Raw genomic sequence first — 7,177 nt, forward strand, 5'->3', positions numbered from 1 at the left:
GCCCCATTCTCCCAGGTCCCAGTGGCTCTAGAGTAGTGACGCTCACCCATATGCCTGTAAGCAACCCAAATAAAACTAAGAACTTTGGTGGCATCTGTATTTTGGTCTGTCATGGACTCCTAACTGGGGTGAGAAGAGGTGTGTGTTACATCTCCTCAAGAAAAGTCTTGTCATACAACAGGGTCCAGTGCCTGGAGTGTTCGGTGTCTTCAGCAACAGGGACCTATCTCCACCTCTGCAGGGGCAACCAAGAACAATAGCAATAGCCTGTAGTGTTTCCACTGCAAGCTGCAGAATCCTCTTCATGTTTTGGGAAACTCTTGAACAGCCCTGACCAACAGCTCAAAAGAAGGCTTCTCATGCCTGGTGTTGGAGTTTTAGACAAGACAGTCTTTGACTCTTGGAGGGAGCATATGAGCCCATATGAGAAAACTGTATTTAAGCCACACAGATTTACATGTGTTATAAGGTTTGGGGAGTGATTGATAGTTAATAGTGTGATTCCTGATGACTTTTTCAGGCATTCTTACTGCTATTTTCCTCTTCTCTTTGTCTCTATCCCCTCCCCCAAACTAGAGCTCCCCATTTTTCTTTTTTCTCTGAATAGACCACTAGTATTCTGCTATCCCCTCTCCCCATTGCTCCCTAAACCCCTACAATTTACTTCTAATTTAAGTTTGATTTCCTGGGTTTTGCAGTTACTCCAAGCTGTGTATTCACATCTGATGATTTAGAACTGGGAATCTCAGATGAAGGGGAACATATGACATTTGTGTTTCTGATTCTGGGTTACCTCACCCAATGCGATCTTTTCTAGTTCCATCCATTTACCTACAAACTTCATGATTTCATTTTTATTTACAACTCAATAGCATCCCATAGTGTATATGTAATGTATTTTGATTATATTCGCTCTCTACTTCTCCTGACTCCACCCAGATCCAAACCCTATCTCTTTATATCCTCCAGTTCATGTCCTCCTTTTAAAAAATAATAACTCAGCCGGGCGGTGGTGGCGTATGCCTTTAATCCCAGCACTCAGGAGGCAGAGGCAGGTGGATCTCTGTGATTTCGAGGCCAGCCTGGTCTACAAGAGTTAGTTCCAGGACAGCTAGGGCTGTTACACAGAGAAACCCTGTCTCGAAAAACCAAAATAATAATAATAACTCAGCCAGGCAGTGGTGGTGCATGCCTTTAACCCCAACAGTCAGGAGGCAGAGGCAGGTGGATCTCTGTGATTTCGAGGCCAGCCTGGTCTATAGAGTGAGTTCTAGGACAGTCAGAGCTGTTACACAGAGAAACCCTTTCTTGAAAACCAAAATAATAATAACAACAACAGTAATAATAATAGCTCCTCAATCCCAATTCCTTCTGCCCATACAGTCCTGGGTATGACGCCATCCACTGAAGTGTAGTTGACCTATCAAGAACCACACTCTTAAAGGAAACTACCTTTTCATCTGCCAGAAGCCATCAACTGTCAATAGCTCTCCCTTAAGAATAGAGGCTCACAAGTCTCTCCCTCATCCCAGCTAGACTGTTAACCGGTTTGCTACTGCACAGGACTTGTGCAGGTAACAACAGCTGCTGGGAGCTCCTGAGTACAATGGCCCATCATGTCCACAAGAGACTGTTTTGATCCTGTATTCCCCAACTACTGGCTGTTACAACCTTCCTGCTCCTCTCTTGAGATGGTCCCTGAACCTTAGTGGGGATTGCTGTAGATGTCCCACTGTGGCTGAGCACTTCAATGGCACTTATCCTCTGCAGACTGACAAGTTGTGAGTTTCTGTTATTCACTGCACAAAAAATAGACTCTGCCGTGATTCTCTTGAAAACATTTCTCTATGCCTTCAGAGCTAGGCTCTTCTTTTTCCATGCCTACTGTCTGCAGACTTGGCCTTTGCAGAGTGGGACAGTTATCTTGGAGTTCCAGTGTGTTCCCTCCTTATTGATTTATCTTTTGCTTGTTAGACTGTTCTGTTCTAGTTCATCCAGCTTGTCTTCAGGCTCAATATTCTGACCTTTCCTTGCTCCATTCTGCTACCTAAGGCAGAGCTTTGTTCTTGACTCATCATGCTTTCCATTCCCAGAATTTCAGAACATTTTATTCTTCAGTTTGTGTTGAGTTCTTTGATATCCTGCAGTGCCTCCTTCATCCAGCTGTGTATGTTCTCAACCAAGAGCATATTTTCTTCTTTGCTTTCAGTAAACATCTCTGCCCTTTTGAATTCTCTGTCAGGGCTTCCGTGTAACTCACTCTCACTAGATGCCATTTCGGTGGAATTAGGAACTTTCGGGGGAGTTCTGTTGTCTTGGAATGTGTGCGCCTTATGCAACCCTACTGAGGTTCACGCATCTGCTGCCATTCCTTTGCTGGGTTTATTTTTTATCAGCTATATTCTTCCAGTCAAAGTATTTGCAGTGTTCAGATAGGACTTGGATGTGGTAGAATAGTTTGTAGTTCAGAAAATAGTTCCTCAGTCATTAGCAGCTAATAGCTGCTGGCGGGAGGGAGAATCATTCTTCTTTGTGGGTGTGGCCACTGGTGTGTTTCCCATGCTCCAGTGGATGTCCCCACAACCGTGAACATCTGGGCAGCACTAATTGAACTAAGTGGGTTACCCCCCTCTATTAGGTAGTGTTACTATTGCTGTTCTGGAACACCATAACCAAAGCAGCTTGGAGAGGAAAAGGTTGATTTGGCTTACACTTTCACATCACTGTTCATCAAAGGAAGTCAGGACAGGAACTCAAGCAGGGCAGGAACCTGAAGTCAGGAGCTGATGCAAAGGCCCTCGAGGAGTGCTGGTAACTGACTTGTTCTTCATGGCTTGATTTTTGTTGTTGTTGTTGGTTTTTTTTTTTTTTTTTTTTTTTTCGAGACAGGGTTTGTCTGTGGCTTTGGAGCCTGTCCTGGAACTAGCTCTTGTAGACCAGGCTGGTCTCGAACTCACAGAGATCCGCCTGCCTCTGCCTCCTGAGTGCTGGGATTAAAGGCGTGCACCACCACCACCCGGCCGATTTTTTTTATAGAACCCAGGACCACCAGCCTAAGAATGGCACCACCCACAATGGACTAGGCCCTTCTCATCGATCACCAATTAAGAAAAAGTCCTCTAGGCTTGCCTACTGCTCAGCTTTGTGGAAGCATTTTTCTCAGTTGAGAATCTGTACATTCAGATAGCTCTGCTGGTATCACGTTGACAGAAAACTAGCCAGCGCAGGTGACCCCTTGGCAACTTGATGCACAAACACATTATCGTGAAGCCAGAACCTTTCCTTTCTTCTCCAAGATCACACATTATTATCATTATTATCAACATTATAATATTAACACCTGAAATTTAAAAATTTAAGTGTTTGAATTTTTAAGTGTTTTAAAAATTCAAACACTTAAAAATTCAGCCTCTTTAAAATAGTCAGTGCCTCTTAAAATCCAAAGTCTCTCAATTGTGGGTTCCTATAAAATCAAAAATAAATAAAATTAAATGCTTTTTACTTCAAGAAGGAAAAACTAGGGCATAGTCACAATGAATTCAGAGCAAAACCAAACTCCAACTGTGTAAATAGCCCAGTGTGAATGTCTGGGATCCACTCAGCCTTCTGGGCTCCTCCACGTTAGTATCGTGGCATCTGTACTCGCCTGACCTTGGGATAGACGTCCTCAACTATAGCCACTAAGAGCACACCTGTGCACATTCATTAAGTTCCCTTTTAAAAGGGCCCTGCCCTCCTCCCACTCTTCCCCTCTCTCTGGATCTCTCTCTTCTCTCTAGCTACTCCTGTCCTGAGAGGCTCAGTCTCCTCTCTTACCTCCCCCCTTTTCCCATTCACTTTCCCCCAATTTAAAAAACACCCTCCACCTGTCACTTGGCATCTTTCCCTCTCGCTCTGCTTTTTCTAAATTCCAACCCTCCAAAGGGCCACTTCCCTGGCTCTGCCCTCGGCATCGCACACCACTTGTCTTCAGGATCAGTCTGGCTCCACTCAATGTGTGAGTACCGCTGTCCTTGGTAGCCATCCTATGATACAGACTTCTCTTTTGTTGCGAATAGGCTGCCCTTTCACTGATAGCCTCTCCTGAGCTCTCTTCAGGGGCTCCAGCTGTGCCGCATGTGTGGCATAAACCTCAGCTGCTCTCCGCGGCCTCTTCAAAACCAGTACCATCTGGGTAACTCTTCGGTCACTAGGTTACAGCTGAAAATAGGAGGTACAACCTTGGCCACTTCTGGAGCACAGTTTCTGTGTGCGGACCTTGAGGAAACACTTCCCAGAAAATTTCACCTCAGTGATGTTGCCCTCCTCTTAATGACAGCTATATATATTATATATCATTATGTATATGTATACACACACACATATATATATACATATATATATATATATAAAATCTTTAAAAAACAGTTTCTCAAAATAGGAGTTCAAGATGCCCGCTCTAAACTTTCCATCATTCTAAGAGAGAGCAACAGCTCCTTGGTGTTAACCCCCTATGCAGCTGTCATACTAACCAATCAATAGCAGTGACTCCTTTTTGATTTCAGTAACTTGAAGTATAAACAACCAAGGCTAAGATTTTGTTAATAAGGGCTGGAGAGATGGCTCAGAGGTTAAGAGCACTGACTGTTCTTTCAGAGGTCCTGAGTTCAATTCAGCCATGTGGTGGCTCACAACCATCTATAATGAGATCTGATGTCAACACTGTATACATAATAAATAAGTAAAATTTAAAAAAAGATTTTGTTAATAATATTAGGAGGGGATGGGGAAGAAAAATGGTAAGAATAAGGGTTAAATATTACATCCATTTTGCAAAGACAAAAATGGAATGGAAAGCTCGGGTACTGTTGGGGCCCGCAGATTTTAGATAGTGTTAAAACTATAGAAGGCGTCTTAGTCAGTGTTCTGCTGCTGTGAAGAGACACTGTGACCATGGCAACTCTTACGAAGAAGCATTTACTTAGGGCTGCCTTACAGTTTGGGAGGATTAGTGCTTTGTCTTCATGGTGGGTAGCATGGAGGTGTGTTGAGAATTCTACATCTGGATTGGCAGGCAGCAGTAAGAAGGTGAGAGACTGGGCCTGGCTTGGGCTTTGGAAACCTCAAAGCCCATCCGCAGTGACACACTTCCTCTAACGAGAACACACCTACTCAAGTAGCGCCACTCCCTGATGGATATATATATTCAAATATATAAAACTTCTGGGGCCAGTCTCTTCAAACCACCACAGAAGACTATAATGAAAAGATTAAAAAGAGAGTGGAGGAAGGATGAGAGAAAGAGGAAAAGATGTAGGAACGAGAGCTGTATATGAATGTGGATGCAGAATGGACTAAAGAATGCCTTGTAGGAAACTGAGTCCTGATCCCTAACTGGGCCATATACAAGTCAAGGCAAAACCATTATGAGACAAGTGGATGGATGGAAAGCATAGAAAAATAAGAATACTGCCAGGCGGCGGTGGCACACACCTTTAATCTCAGTGCTTGGGAGGCAAAGACAGATGGATCTCTGTGAGTTCGAGGCCAGCCTGGTCAACAAGAGCTAGTTCCAGGACAGGCTCCAAATCTACAGAGAAGCCCTGTCTCGAAAAACAAACAAACAAGAAGAAGAAGAAGCTGGACGGTAGTGCACACATTTAATCCCAGCACTCAGGGGGCAGGCAGGCAGATCTCTGTGAGTTCGAGGCCAGCCTGGTCAACAAGAGCTAGTTCCAGGACAGGCTCCAAATCTACAGAGAAGCCCTGTCTCGAAAAACAAACAAACAAGAAGAAGAAGAAGCTGGACGGTGGTGGCACACGCCTTTAATCCCAGCACTTGGGAGGCAGAGGCAGGTGGATCTCTGTGAGTTCGAGACCAGCCTGGTCTACAAGAGCTAGTTTCAGGACAGGCTCCAAAGCCACAGAGAAACCCTGTCTCGAAAAAAAAAAAAAAAAAGAAGACTACTTGTGGAGTGAATTACTGCCATAGCTGCACAGAGCCGAGGGTTTTTGGTTTTGTTTAGAAACTAGGTTTCCTTGTGTAGCCCTGGCTATCCTGGAACTCACTCTGTAGACCAGGCTGGCTTTGAACTCATAGAGATCCACTGCCTCTGCCTCCTAAGCACTGGGATTAAAGGCGCGTGTCACCACTACCAGCCTACTTGGAGATTACTAAATGACTACATTTTTAAAGCTTTTTCGCTATAAAAGCTATATATGTTAACTAATGCATATAAACTTTCTTTCAGGGGGCTCTTGTTGTTACTGTTTCCTTTCTTACAGTGCTGTGATTAGACTCAGAGCCCTGGCTATGTAAAGAAAGTGCTTTACCGCCACTGAGCTATGCCTCCAGCCCAGGCAAAGCATATGCTAAGTACTCCATCTAGTTATTCCATAAAGCAGACATATATTAGAGCATTGTATTATTATTGCTATGGACATTTTATTATTTGTCAGTTTCTAAAAGTAATCTTAGGCTCATGACTGTGACATGGCTCAATGGGTAAAACCACTTCCTGCCAAACCCTAACAGCCGATTTGATCCTTGGGTAGAAGGAGAGAACTGGTTCCCCCAGCCTGTCCTCTGACACCCACACTCATGCAAAGGCATACACGAACAGCATGCATGTGGAGGTCACCAGCACCCCTGACATGCACACACGCAAAAATACATGTTGAAAAATTAAAGGTATAGCTTCAGCTAAATACACAATTTCATGGTTCACAAGTTATACTGGAGAAGGTCTCAACTGCCAGAGTTCTTGCCAGAGACATTGATCACAACAGCTGCATTCAACACTGCAACTTTGATCACAGACAGATGTTTTAGATCCACTGGACTGGAGCTCTTCTGAACCTGTAATGATGATGTACAACTTCCACAGGCCCCATGCCATGAGAGACCACATTTTGAAACGCTGGACAACTGAGACGCATACCTGTCTGGGACGGGCATCCCTTCCTCGAAGACCATATTAGAAGCTGGGTGTTGTGGCTCACTCCTGAAACCTCAACAGTCCAGAGGGTGAGACAGAAGGTGAGGGAGTCTGAGGCCATCCTGGGTTATGTGGAGAGACCCTCCCTCAATAAAAATCCTATCAAAGACTTTCCCTTGAGGCAAGGGATAAGATGGTAGTCAGAAGGCAAGCGCCTGGCATCTCCCCACATGCTAAACTACTGCTAGGAAATCTCTCTC

The sequence above is a fragment of the Alexandromys fortis genome, unplaced genomic scaffold, assembly GCF_014885135.2.
Source record: "Alexandromys fortis isolate MF-2015 unplaced genomic scaffold, M_Fortis_MF-2015_v1.1 scaffold_295, whole genome shotgun sequence".
NCBI classification, from domain to species: Eukaryota; Metazoa; Chordata; class Mammalia; order Rodentia; family Cricetidae; genus Alexandromys; species Alexandromys fortis.